This window comes from Scophthalmus maximus, chromosome 4 (genome assembly GCF_022379125.1).
Source record: "Scophthalmus maximus strain ysfricsl-2021 chromosome 4, ASM2237912v1, whole genome shotgun sequence".
NCBI classification, from domain to species: Eukaryota; Metazoa; Chordata; class Actinopteri; order Pleuronectiformes; family Scophthalmidae; genus Scophthalmus; species Scophthalmus maximus.
In genome coordinates, this window is record NC_061518.1 from 12,832,737 (window position 1) to 12,847,862 (window position 15,126).

General features: G+C 41.0%; 1 protein-coding gene across 1 annotated transcript in view; it reads right to left on the reverse strand.

Annotated features, from left to right (window-relative positions):
- Positions 1–15,126, reverse strand: part of zfhx3b (zinc finger homeobox 3b) — a 320,474-nt gene that overhangs the window by 163,037 nt on the left and 142,311 nt on the right. The window contains exons 7-8 of the mRNA XM_047331745.1: positions 4,139–4,215; positions 3,819–3,897 (exon numbers count right to left, since the gene is read on the reverse strand). The gene's annotated coding sequence lies outside the window, so the exon portion shown is untranslated. The remainder of the gene's footprint in view (positions 1–3,818; positions 3,898–4,138; positions 4,216–15,126) is intronic.

Consider the following 15,126-nt stretch of genomic DNA (forward strand, 5'->3'; position numbering starts at 1 on the left):
CAACCATTGTGAGAGTGATCCGTCTAAAACCCACAGCAGCTTAGAGCTCAGAGATGGGAGGAGCGAAAGAGAGTGGCTGCAGAGAGGATGGAGAAAAGAGAGAGAGTCTGCAGCCACGGTGAAAGGGAGAAGAGGTACATGGGAAGAGAAGGGAATCTGAGAGAGAAGCAGACGCAGAGCTGAAGGCAGGTGGGGAGGCAGGTTTTCGGACAACGCCGCCAGGCCACTGGGACTGGGGAGAAACCTATGGTAATTGCTTTTTCGTTAAGGGAGGGAGGGTTAGAGCGACTAATGAATATCGCGTTAAGTATGCGGGTAAGTAACAGATGGATAAATAGTCAAAGAAATGTGTATGCGTGCGAGAAAGGGGGCGATTCCCTCACCTGAGACTGCTGATATCTGCTCTGGTTTGGCCTGTAAATTGTTGCATGTGCATAAGTCTGCATGACTGCGTGATAGTCAAACATCTGGGTAAGAGGAGGGAGGTGGGGCATGCAGCAGATGGGCGATTCAGATGTTTTCACAGAAAAAAACGATATATCAATTATCCGGCCTCATTTGTGACTGATGATTATTTTTGATTTTTGATGTTTTCACAAAAGAGAAAAACCTGGAATGCCAAACATCTGCAGTTTGCCTTGGTGACAACGTTGGACAGAGAAGGCCCAGCACATACAGCGCTCATGAGTTCAGCTGTTACGGTAAAATCGAAACTGGAAAATCAAAGACCCAGTAGAATGGAATAGCCCGCACCCTGGATACAAACATCCACTGAGGATACAACGGGAACATTTATGATCAAGTTGAACGTTTAATCGACATTGATGTCAAACTCAAAGATGAATGGCTGCAAGAACGTAGTGTGATTTCTGGCAAATGACATATTGTTGTTTTGAGCTGGTGTGGATTATAGCTATCTTGGGATCTTTTTGACAATTCACTGGATTGGATTAAATTTTTCACAATATTTTGAATTTTGTAGGAATTTTGCTGACGGCCAACTAATGATGAGTGGACAACACAAGCAATGAATGTTCGATTAAAGGCCCCAAGCGGTGCTGTACTGAAGGACGAGCCGATGGCTTTTGGGATCATCCCCAATGCTAAAGGGAAATCAAGTTTCCATTGATTGATTGTAGATGTGACTTCCCCGCGCATAATCGTGGATTTGACCAACTGTTGGGAAAGATCTTGATGCTTATGAACTCACTCTGTACTCCAGCTCTGGTGTGGGAACACAGAGAAAAGGCCTAAGCTCAACAGTTTCACTCTTCTGTGAGCGGGGAGTTGAATAAAAATAATGAACATTCTGTACCAAGGACAAGAGCCACCTACACACAACTTTGTTAATAAACTGTAATAAAAATAACAATATTATTGTGTGGTGCACAATGCATATCTGTCTGTGTATTGCCGTACTAACTGTACTAACACAATATGAATACACCGTGCATGTTTGACTATATTGTGTTTTGACACTTGCTCTGTAAGTAAACAAGAAATCAATGGCAGGTAATTGTCCAAAGACTATTATCAGTCATTTTAAAAAATCAAAAATACTTGACAAATATTTTTTGTGTTGTTTGTTTTTTGTTCTTTTTAAGTTTGAGTTATTTTTTGTCTCATCTGTCTACCATGTATCATGTATGTATGTTTGTATGTATCACCTTTCAGTATATTGAATTTGATCACTTTTGCCATGAAAACAGAACAAACTTATTCAGAACTTTATGAAGAATTAAGAATGAATGATTATACATGTATATTGTGGAACCAGGACAGAGATCAATTATTTCCTCTACAGTTATTACTTGTACTGTACTAGAGCTTGACTATGACGACAAATGCAGTGCCGGTAGAGCGCAAGTAATGGTAACCAGGGAGATTCACTTAGTGTTCAAGTGAAGACAGAAAAATAAACAGCACAGTACAAGGCCGCTTGCATCAAGGTTGTTCAATGTACACAATGCACAGATTATGTGTACAGTGCTTCAAAAGCAAACATTCATTTGATTCATTAACACTGACTGGTAAACTACATTGAGTCCATCAGTTGCAGAAGGCAACTGTCAGTTCATTGGGGAATAGAGTTACATAAACAGGAGAGAAAAGACAAAAGTAAAAGAGAAGAGACGATGATCACAGATACAACCTCTGGATTAATGTTCAAAAATGTGTAAAATATCAGATCATCCCTGGATCCAGATATAAATGAATTTGCAAAGTTATTAAGCAATTATCAGGCAAACATGAGGTCTTATATCTATTAAACAGAAACACTATAACTCTTTTATCATAGCATACAGTAAGTGGAGGTTCAGTACATTGAGACAATTCAGCTGGCTGCTCTGGTGTCTTAATGTTTTACTGAACAGTAAAATACAATCCAGGAAGTTGGAGAAACATAATATGCATTTAAAAGCCTGCACCAAACACGGTGGAATGGTTTGTAGAAGTCACAGACTGGATTTTAAAACTCTGGAAAATTTATCATGGTGGCAGCGATTTTGATCTACCGGGAATTAATTTGATTGGCCAGAAAAGTGCCTTGCGATATGGTCTCATTTGTTTTCTGTATAGTATAATGATATCTTGAATCGATTGCTACATATAGCACCTCTGAAGAGAGCACTTCAAACACTTTTCAAGTCGATGGGCTCTATGATGTTTTAATTTTAATTTTCTCATTTTCTTTGTGTATTATCTATAGTCAGTCTATGTGATAAATTAATCAAAATGTATATAAAAACGGATCCATTATTTATCTGCCAATTAGGACAAATTACCAAAAGGAAATACCTTTTTACTAACCTCGCAATGGCTTTTACTTTTATTGGTGCCTTCCCATTGCCAGGATCTGCATAATTTGAGGGAGATAAGCATCCTTGTTAAATTCATGTCCCATCAAAGCATCACTGAGACCCGGAATCGTTTTCTTGTTTCCTTTCATCCTTTCGGTTTGATTCCGACGCTCAAAAACGAAGCCCTTGGATGAGTGCCAAACAATAAATTAGGATCTTCATTAGACACATCAAATCTAAATTACTATTCAATTAGCAGGCCAGTCAACCTGAACTAATCAACCAATTAGGCTGTGTGTTCACAGAAAAGCTAACAAAAGCACACGAGTCCCCTGGGAAAGCTGTAAAACACTGCACAAGAGTGACAGTACAAATGAGAGGCTACTGGTTTGGGAGGGAAGGGGAAGGAAAAAGACGTGAGACTGAGATTACGTCCCCGTTCATCCCTGTAAATGTTTGGGGAATGTAACTTTAAGTTACACAAAATAATTAAAATTAAACAAAGAGATGAATTAAGACTATAAATAGTAACGTCATAAGACGAGTAAAGAAGCCATAAGAATCTTGATCAAATTGCATGGTTCAATGGGACAACACTGCTTTCAGGTTAATGTGTGTGACCATTATTTTTATGCTTTTGAGTTTGATTGAAACTTTGACATATTGCTCCTCTGTTTATAATGAATATAGTGTTAAATCTGAACACTATCTTCAAATCAAACTATAGTTTGTTTTTTGGGTTTGAGGAAATTGTGTCTCATCAGGTAAAGCATTGCTTTGCCATTAGAGTCATTATATGGGACAGAACTGAAGTATTATACGGTGTACTTCAATATGATTGTGAGCCATGAGTCTCTTTGTCGAGCCACATTTACCAACTCTGAGCGAAGAGTAGCTGGAGACACAGTTCCATCATGCTTGACAAATAATGTGTAGAAAATACAACAAATTAGTTGAGGTTGGCAGAATGGGCGGCTTGGCGTGATGCCTCGTTCAGTCTGGCTGTGTTGAACATACCTGAACATGAGCCACAGGAGATGGTTGGTAGGCAGCACAGGTTGTTCACACCTCTTCTTCACACACAGCACGATGAAAACTAAGAGAGAAACAAACACACACAGGATAGGACATGACATACACACATCTACATATATATATATATATACTGTATATACAGAAGTCAAGCCACTAATACTGGATTTTGAGCTACGTTCTGATATCAATTTTGGAGCATTTGGTAACCATATATGAATAATATTAATTTGAACCACAATAATAAAATCTTGATATGGGGCCCTTAGATTTTTTTTCTTTTTAATTAATAAAAATTAACGTACTCTGAGTGGGACATGTCTACCCCTCCCGGGCCTCACATCCAAAGGTCTGATGTCGCTCCAGTACAGACCAAAGGGGGCTGTAGAGAGGAGAACACCATTATTGTACTAGTAAATGTCAGAAACACCCCATCTAATTGTGCCACTAATTCATGTTTATTAATGCAGTGATGTATGATGGCACCACACACAGACTGCGCTTGTCTGCGCCTGTCATGTACGGCTTATTCTTCGCTGGTGAGGGCTGCAGGGAGTGCGTTGGGGACTGGGTGGTGGATGTGGTGGGTGTGGGGCATATGGTGCATGTAGTCACGGTGCCAAGTGGTGTGTGACTTTAACATGAAGGCAGTGGGGGTGAGGGAGTTGACTGCTGGAGCTGGTGTCTTCTGCTGGCCTAGTGCCAGGGCCCCCTGGTCCCCAGTGCCCCAGCCCCTCACTACCCCAGAGCCTCTGGGCAAGTACTACAGTTATTGTTTTCACTGCCAAGCAATTAGTAGCACTTAAGATTTATTTAGTAATGCTCTAATGTGTGGTAATTAGCTCGGGGCCCAAACAAGCCCCCCCCCCCCCCATCCCTTCACAGTGTCACTCACATCAGAGCAATGCATCAGCAGGAGACAGTGAGGGAATGTGAGGGAGGAAGCAGGAGGTGCAGATGGCAGGGTTGTGGGGGCAGCAGAGCTGGAAGGATTACAAGAGCACCAGCCCAGCTCTGTGGATCAGCACTTTTTAAGAGATCTTCAGGGGCCTGTTGGCTGAACGCAGAGCAGGAGGAAAGGGCAAATACAGCCCAGTTACACTTTTATAGAATGCTTTGTGGAAAAACACCCCTGACACACACCTCGGCCTGGCAGCTCGGTTTGTCATATGGCCCAGGGGGCTCCGCTGGCCTTTCACATGACCACTGCAATGACCTTAAAGCGCTGTTTCTGCTACGATCTCAGGCCACTCCCACTGGCTGCACTGCTCTTTGGGAAATGCAGTTTGGGTTACTGCATAACGTGTGATGCATTTGGCCCTCAGGCAGACAAAAAAGAAAATCTAAACCAGGTGAAAGGGTTTATGATAAAGATGAGTAGGATAAAACCAAACCAAAAATACATAAAGACAAATATGTATGTTTCGACTGTTATTATAAACACATTATACAAAGTTTATTTTTTGGTGTCAGGTGCTCTTCTATTAAGAGACAACTTATGCGTGCTGAGAGTTTTACTGATTTATTTAGTTATGGTTATGTGATCATAAGCGTCCTCGAGGCTGTGTGCACTCAGACACCAGGCTCCACAGTAGATGTCTCACTCTTCAGCTACAGTTTGGTCCTTCATACATTTGCATACCAGTGAGTGGTGATCTTCTCACCACTGTGGTCAAAGCATACATTAAATATCAGATTAAAAAAACACCTGACTAAAATAGTAAAAAAAAAAAAAAAACAGTAAAAAAAAAAAGATCAGCATACAAGTCAGCAAAGGTTCAACTTCTCTCATCTCGATCGAAGCACAACTGCACTACCTGAATAAAGATACACACATGCCTGAGAATAGAGGAGAATCAGTACATTGTGTGTTATAATTAGAAGAGTTTTTATTATATTTTTTTTAAACACTACAATGCAGTGAGTATCACAACAGTACATCACCGAATAAATGTGAGCAGATGAAGGTCAAATGCAAGTTCAACTACATATGCATAAGATATGCATATCAACAAAACCCATCAGTCAATGCCGGTTGGAGGGGGTAGGAGAACATTTAAATCACTAAATATTAAAAACAGCATGTGGAAAAACTACACAGCCTTTGATCATAATAAAAACAGCCAAAATCTGCTGATGTGACCCAGTAGATCAGACATTTCTGTGTTTAGTGTTTGACTGCTAGATGCACTCTAATCATTGCAGAACTGGGCCTTCCTCATGAAACTATCACCTAAAATTGCTATGCTGTCTAGAAGGGTGGTGCTATAAATGAAATATCACTCTCCATTTTATCTCGCACAGCAGCGTGACACTCTGAACCAATCAGAACCTCACAGGCCAACCCTTGACCTTTTTCATCTCAATATGACTACCATTATCTTGCAGAAAATTAGAAGCATCTCGCTACTGTTCAGTAGTGACGGGGGGGGGGGGGTTATTTAAAGATAAATGCTCTAGAGTTCATGATCCACGTGGCAATCACACACCACCAACAGAGCAGAGAAGGAACATGTCTGCACGGGTGCACACGGGAGGCTGTGTGCGCAAGTGGATTCAGGTTGACTGTTTGGTGCTGATGCAGCTATGTGTACGCCTGGTAAACACGTCTGTCGGCATTGAGCAGGCAAGTTTCTCTGAATGCGTTTGTATTATTATGCATAGTACTAAAATGAACAGCTTTAATATACAATTTACGGCACAAATTTTGAGAGGAAACCCAGATGGTGATGCAGCCTTGATTTCAGTGGTCTCCACAGGCAACTGGATCACCGCTGACTGTCGTATAATCATGAGTAGTGACAGGGATAATATCCTCCTGGTAACAAAGCCATTAGGTGACAAATGTGAGTAAAGCTGATATAAGACTGAAATAACATGACAACATGGTGCTGAGGGTGTGAAACGCGCTGAGCATCGGTTAGCCTCTTTTGCACTCTCCCATAGTGGTAAACACAAAGTTGCACGTACCGTTAAAACGGGTGTATGTTTGGCATATTCGGAATAAGAAAATGTGTTGTCTCTTTCAGGTGTGACTTATTTTTGAAGGTCAACATTTAAAGGCTGAAACCCAAGAAGCTTTATCTTTTATGATGCTTATAAGAAGATGCTAGCTGGAACATTCAAAATAAATCTTTCTCTAAACGTTTATTACAACTTGTTTCATCACAGCTGTGTTGTAACTCTATTACAGGAAGAGATTAAAAAACGCATCTGAAATTCATTCAATTCAGATGAGCATGGTTATATCAAACCACTAAAATTACTAAATTATAAAAAAGAACTATCAAATAATATCTTTTTTTAACTTAACTCCAGTATAAACAGTTTAAAAATATTAGTTTTTGTGGTGGAGAGCACAAGCTAAACATCCGTTCCGCCATGATCAAAAACAAGCTTTGCAATAGCTGCATTGTTTTGTCTTTGTCTCATTTTGACAGATCTAGATAAATGATTGTAGGCAGCTTCTCAGCTAATTGTGTTATAGAACTAGTCCAAAAATATTATTCTCAAATAGAAAATGATATTCTATAAATAACCATTGAAGGGGTCAGAGCAGGCCTGTCTGGGACAATCCTCACACACTGTTAAAGATGACAACAGATACAGATCATCTTCTATCTTACACTTGTTCTGGCTACTCTTATCAACTCTTAACAACTCATGTGTATACAAATGTTCAGGTAAGAAAAGCCCATTTAATATAATATTGATACATAAAGGTATAACCTTGCAGCGTGATTATTTACACTCACACTGTTATCCAACTTATTGATTAGCACTGCGCATTTCAAAAAACAAGACCTTGGGGTACAAAGATATTTAAAACATACTAAACTCACTTTTTTTTTTACCATTGCTTTATATTTTGTAAAGTTCTCCTCAAAATTAAGAAAGAATATCACTTCTAATAACAATTCCCTCTAACTGTATAAAGCTCAGTTTATTTCAGGTTCGAAATCATGAAAATGAGCCTGAGTCACAATTTATTTTCATAATTCAAATGACTGATTCATTATCAGAAACCAAATGGTATCAAAATCTGAGGTTCTTTCATATTTTTGTAGAATTAGCTTCCCTAACAAAGGGACAATACAAAATAACCAATATGTTAAATGTACACTGTTTAGGGCAAAAGGGAAACTGACCATGAATCTGCAGTACTTGCTTTCCTGAATGTCATATAACAGCAGGACATCTGCAGTTCCATCCAACATATGATAATAACGGGATAATCTCACTAAATAAATGAATATATTAATATTTTTGTTCTTTTTTCACTTCCAAAATTTTTTATCATCTATAATGATGCATGCATAATGTTACAGAGGGTCACAGGATAGCTGTGCTTTAAATGTTATATTTCCATGATTGGTTCATTCTCTCCATTTCCTGTTCATTGTGTGCGAGCAAACTCCATTGTCTGTGGGTAGATTCTGCTCGGCCCTCAGAGGGGCCATCCCCAGGGAGCACTGCATCTTTTATTAATCAGGGGCGCTGCGCCACAGCCCCGCTTATCTAATTTAGCAACCCGCCTCAGATACAACTGCGTTGGGCTTGGTGTGGAAAGAGGGGACAGGGGTGTGGGGGTGCAGTTGGGTGTAGATAGGATGGGGGTTGGGGTGCTTACTTCGTTTTTTCCATATTGAGGGTGATGCAGGAGAGGGGGGGGGGGGTAGACCGAGGAGAGTTACCGACTTATCAGACACCTCGTCACCAAGTTTTAGGACTGAATCACAATACAGCAAATTACCTTCTGCTGACAAGAAAAAATGAGCATGGCCCCCATATGAAGAAAAAAAAAATAGGATTGTCAGGAAGAGGTGACACATTGATTGCTTAGTATGCGCATCCAGAAGGCTGGGGTTCAGAGGCGTCCTCCCTATATATATGTAGAAGAGGTGCAGCAGTGCACAGCACAGCCATGAGGGGCCAATGAGAAATTGAAATGCCATGTTAGATTGGAGTCTCTTCCTCAAGCCAATCTCTCAGGTCTAACCCATATTATACCGCCGTATCATAGTATAGCCTCGTGTGTTATGGTGAACAGCCATGTGCCTATGTGTATGTACCAACCAATGAGAAGACAATTTGGTGCTCTCTAACATTACATGCACTGCATGCAGCTTATACATTTGCTAATTTGAGGATCACAACTAAAGGACCTGGTACTTAAAAAAAAAAAAATACAAGCGCATAACCTGATCTCAAGGTGTTCTATACTTCTTTTCTGGCGGTTCCTCCTCCCCCGTCTCTCCCATCTGTGTCATAGCTCAGATGAATCAGTGTCACCGGTGTTGAGAGCACTTACTGTCAACCCTGGCGCCCTGGGCTAAGGCACTGATGGACACAAACTATAAAATATCAGCCCCCTGGGGAGACATCGCTCAAGCACTGCCCCCCAGCCCCGGGGGGCTGTGATCTGGTCAGTGTGTATGTGTTTGTACGAGCGTAGTGAGAGAGCAGTAGGGCAACGTGTTTGTCTGTGCATCAGATGTGATCTTGTTAGCATGGCCTAGCATGTGCAATCATGTGGACAGTTTCCACTCCATTTGCATGTGAAGGAGGTGAAATAGAAAGTCATGGTAGAGAGGAATAATAAATAAAAAAAAGTTTCATTTCTGTGTATAGCTACCATTGTTTTATTAATTTTCTTTTTAATAGATTGTTTTAGAGTTGGAATAGAAAATATAAGAAATCTGATACTGGCCTTACTTAACATTTACATGTCTGTACCACAGTCTAAACAACGACCCTCCCCTGGTCCCACTGAGCTCCTCAACCAAATTCCATAACTCTGCGTATAAGCTCAGTACCCCTGACAACTGCATGGGGAAAATAACACAAATGAATCAATCAATAAAATCAATGGCTCCGTCTGAGGACATGTCCCGCATCAGCTGATAAGTGGTATAACCTCCCTCCCCCTGTTCTAGCCAGGCACAGCCAGCGTACGAAGAGTCTGGACGTCTGGAATTGGAAGCGAGAGAGAAGGAAAATCAGGAAATCAGGTTGAGAGGGAGAAAAGAACCTCTCCAGCCCTGTGAATGACCCCCGAGTTCCGCAAGGTCAAGGTTGCTGCCTGTCAGTGTAGGACTGCACTTGAGCTGCACATTCTTATATTTCATGAGTTGAATTACTCTGAGAAAAAACCCCCCATCAATTTACGCAGATACACTTATCTCTCAACATGCCTTTACCATGTCTCCAAATATTGACGATTCATTTTCACTTTCTCAGGTCTGCGGCTGCTTGATTCACCTAATAGAATTATATTAACAAGGCTCTTTTGAGATTCAAGGACAAAGGCATTAAGAGGAAAAGGAGGCAGCGTATAGTTTATTGTTGCCCAATGTCAACGGGACACATGACAATACTTATGTTGCATTGTAGTATTACGCTGTAAGCGGTAGAGCTAAGCAGATTCTTGAGTGGCTTGGATGAACACATAAATGCAAATAGATCGAATCAAAGGCAAATCACAGATTGCCGTTTTTCTGGGGGGTTTTTTGTTTCTCAGCTCTGTACCATAATGGAAGAGCCATGATAGCTAACATGAGAATTGTATGATCAAAAACAGTTATTTTTGGTGCCTGGCAGGTAAATGACAGAAGACAACAAAGTCTTCTCTGTTTGATCAAAGACATCCAACGGTAGATGAAGGTATTCAACGACCGATCAATTATAACTGTCACCGGTTTGTTTTTTAAGACTTTTACCGACTTGAGCCTGGCCAACGTTCACAATTCTGCATTTTGATATACAAATATCCATGTTTAATGCACAGACAACGCCCGCGCATGATTTGATTTGGATAATACAGCACGTTGTGTTGTACATATATACGTTTTAGTAGTGGAACAGTAGTACTCCACTGCTGTCAACTGGCTCAGAGTCTGGAAGGTAAGGCAGTTTCTTTCAAAAAGAAATCAGTGTCATAATGTTAGCAAAGACTGTTTCAATAAATTGGGAGGGGGTTCGATGGAAGGTGGGGGCCAGCAGACCCCTGCAACAGTCACTTAAGTTAAGCACCAGTCTGCCAGGCCTGCGGTCGCACAATAAAACTCATCTATAATTTGGGATGAGTGCAATGCCATCTCCACTTCATGATTATGTGATATTCTTCACCTCTGCCACAGCCGATGAGGCCAAGAGCTGGCAGAGTCTTAATGAGGTGCCTCAGAGTTCAGCCTAGGGGATGGAGAGGTGGGATGAGGATGCGAGGAGTGAGGAACTTATGTAAGCTGGATCACGAAATACATATTAGCATGTTTTGTGAAATGCCACCTCACTAAATTCTTTAATTGACCAAGCTAGGTCAAAAGATTTTTTTTTTTTTAAATCCCACGCACTGTACTGCACAACTCATTCTAATGAGACATAGTCACAATAAACAGTGAGAGAAAGTACTTGCACAGTGAAACAGACCCAACAACACTTGTTAACGGAAGCATGGCATCCTGGGTTTGTCGAGGATTATGTCCACGAGGGAGATCTCAAGAGAGAACCCCTTAGACTCATTTCCAGCGGAGTGCATTGCTGTGCTCCTACGGTTGGTCTAAATGTTATGAATAAGTAAATAACAACATTTTTCCAGTCGTTTAATCTCTGAGCACTGCAATTAGTAAGTCTGTAGTTTATGCTGACTTTTTTTCTGCCCTTATTATTGTTATTGAAATGTCATGCTCTTATTTAGCTCAAGGATGAATAATAAATAAGCTATAATTACTGTCTTGAATGAGCTGACAGCTTGGCTGGGTCAATAGTAAACGGAGCCTCCCCACCCCTACCCCCATCTCCTCTCTCTTTTCCCCTCTTCCCCTTCTTCTCCCTCTCTCTCTTTAATTGGATCTTGTAATTAGTTTCTCTGATGGATCTGGGAGGTCTGAGGCTCCACAGCGTTCATTAGTGTTCTTGGAGGAGGGAGCAGCATTTATAAAAGCTACGCCTGCTCTGTCCCTCACATGTCATAACACCAGAGTCTGCCAAATACAAGGAGAGGACCATTTTCACCGTGGGTCAAGTTTGCCTATACAGCACCAGCACAAAGTGGTTAAGCGCTGTGGGCCTTCAGGGAAACGTGGAGACAGTTCCTTTGTAATTCACATCTTTATCATCATTCATCTCTTTTGTAGCATTTTTTTTCAATAAGTTTGCTCCATTTGAGAGAATCAGGTGCTGTGTATGAAAACACAATGATGGTCGCCAAAGTTTAAAAGAAGCAAAAGACTATCAGACACAGCTAGACCGTCCGTGGCTGGTGTTTTGGTTTAATATTAGAGAGCTGACCAGTCGCTGCTGTAATCTCACACACACACACACACACACACACACACACACGTTTCCTAGGTCACATTTGGGGAAAAAAAGTATACTTGCATTCGTTTCCTGCAGATTTACCATAATCATAACCATAAAAACTACTTGCCTAACCATCATCCTAACCTTAACCACTGACCCAAAAATGAGCATTTTCCCAAAAGGGGACAGAGCTTCTTTTTTTTCCCCGGCAATTAGTCAAACCGTTCCCAATTAACTGGTCTTTCTTTAGTCTGAAATTTGTCCCCAGAAGTAGCCTATGACAGACACACACACAAACGCACGCGCGCACAAACGCACGCGCGCACAAACACACACACACACACACACACACACACACACACACACACACACACACACACACACACACACACACACACACACACACACACACACACACACACACACACGCAAACACGCGCTATGTTCAAACCTATAATATACAACCCGCAACCCCCCCAACACCCATTTCCCCCATTTCCTCCCCACCCTCTGCTGGCCAGACTACACATCTCTCCCTAATCAGCAGCCTCGTCTCGCTCAGACTGGTTGCCATAGTAATATGCTCGCTGGTCGACATGGCAACCACTCTGAGGTCCACTATTAAATGAAGAAGAGAAGAGGGAGGGATAGGGAGAATCGAGTCGGGATGAGAAAAGACGGAGGGAGGAAGAACGTGAGAGAGACAGCAAGAGACCGAGAGAGATTGTCCGAGATGGGGGAAGGGGGTGTCAGGGGTGGAACGGTGGTGGGGGGCTTAGAAAATGAAAAGGGGGGGAAAGCATACAAAAATTAGTGCAAGGGAAAGGGAGACAGGAAAGGAGGGGCAGTTGGAGGAGATAAAGAGCATCGGTAGTGCTGTTCGAGCTACCTTTTGCATTTTACGGTATGAAAAAAGCTTCTGATACATGTCACAACAATTCCATTAACCTAATGCATGACGTCATTTACTTAATGCCTTACATTTATACATTTATACACATGAAAAATGCATGTGCAGCCTGTTCCAATCTAGAATGAAGGATCATAAACTAATATCACGTTTTAAGAGCTACTTGCAATGTTATTATCAATCTACATCTACAGACATACATAAAATTATATAAAGAAATTTATATTTATATATAGTTTAGCCTTTTTATGAACAGCACACCCATAACAATGATCAGTGAAGGCATATGGAGAGTTTACGTAAGGATAAAACAAAGGGGTCATGTTACTTCTCCTCGGATTTAACTTCCAATTGAACAGAACCAACATAGGGAGTATTTAACACGTATGCTTTAAAAAGTTTTGGCACATCCCTCATATTCCACTTGATATGTCAGGCTGGATGGAATATGTAAAATGAATGTTTATATAATTACAAACTACAGCTCAGTCCGTTTCTGTCATTGAGCCATCAGTGGTGCATTCTTTCCCGACTGAAGGCGCACATATCTCCCTCAGTGCGATTTACCTCGATCACTCTTTCCTCACTCCTTCTCTTATCTCGCTAACTCGTCCCATCTTTCTCTACTCATTTTTTATTTGCACCTCACCTATATCTTGGCGTCTCCTGCTACCACTGCGCCTTTTCTCCCCTGTTATCACAGGGACTCTTCTGTCTCTTTGACTGGATCTCTCTCTCTCGTGCTTAGCCTGAATGTCTGATTCCTTTAATGAATGAAATGCCATTCCATCAAGATGCCACCACAGCAGTGACACAAAATAGAATTTGTTGCCTTGTGTGCAAAAATTCCTTTATGAATTGGAGCCCTCTCTTTTTCCCCGGAGCGTCTTATGAAAGATAGCTAATTGCATGTCCACATAGTGCCGTCAGTCCCTGCTTCCCTCGTGCACCATTCAGAGGCAATTAAAGTGAGCTTAAACAGAGTAAGAAAGTGCGTCATCCTCTTAATGCAATTAAGGAAGTGTGCACACAAACATACAGTAATTCTCTGAAACACAAAAACAGGAACACATGAAAAGAACAGAAAAAAGGGCAACCGGAAAATGTCAATTCATGAGCAACTATAAAGCCCCTTTTTACTTTTTAAATACTGCAAAATGTAGTCGATTTCTGTATGTATTGCATCAATCAACATATCAAAGCTTAAAGATGTATTACTTGTACATGCTTTGACTTCTGAACACCAGCCATGCACTACTGTATTGACAATTTTAGTTTCCTGTCTGTTTTTATGGAAATACTGAGGTCAGTTTCTAACAAATTTTGAATCATATTAAAACTTTCTAATCTCGAATTTTACACAATCAACAAATCACACCTTTAAGAATACATGCACCAAAGCCTCTGGCATACAGTATGTGATTACAATCACTAGATGATGAGTAGAAAATCAAGCAAGGCTTTATTATACTGTACTACCATTACACAGCACACTTAAACCAATATGAGGAGTGAATAGCTCCTAAATGTGAGGTCATTTTTTGCATGAGCAGATTTCTTCCTCTATTCGTGATTAAGTCTAACTTTCACTCATCCCGTTTATTTAGGTGGAAAACATAATTTTTTTTTAAATGTGTGTCGAGGCAGTATTGTCATTTCACGTTGTGTTTCTGGACAGGTTGGGAAACAGCTTGGGAAATCTCACTTATTGTTGTTTTTTTTTCTCCCTTAAGCACTTTGTGTGTTAGCCTCATCTCTTGTGGGGACGCAAACTGCAGGCCAGGACAGACTGCCTAGTCTTTAAAGGGGGCTAAACAAGCAAGTAGTACAGGAGCTAAATTGTTTTAATATGAATATACTGAAAATGGCAACGCTAGAATTGGGCTTCAAGTGCAAAACACATTACACTGCTCACTCGCTCATATACAGTACACATTAACAAGAACATGCACGAGCACATTCGTGGAAGGAGCAGTGCTTACACAGGCCACAAGCAACAGTATGCACACGGTACTATATTTGATTAGACATAAAGGCTCCATGACTATTACGGTATATTACTGACCAACTGATTTTCCCGAC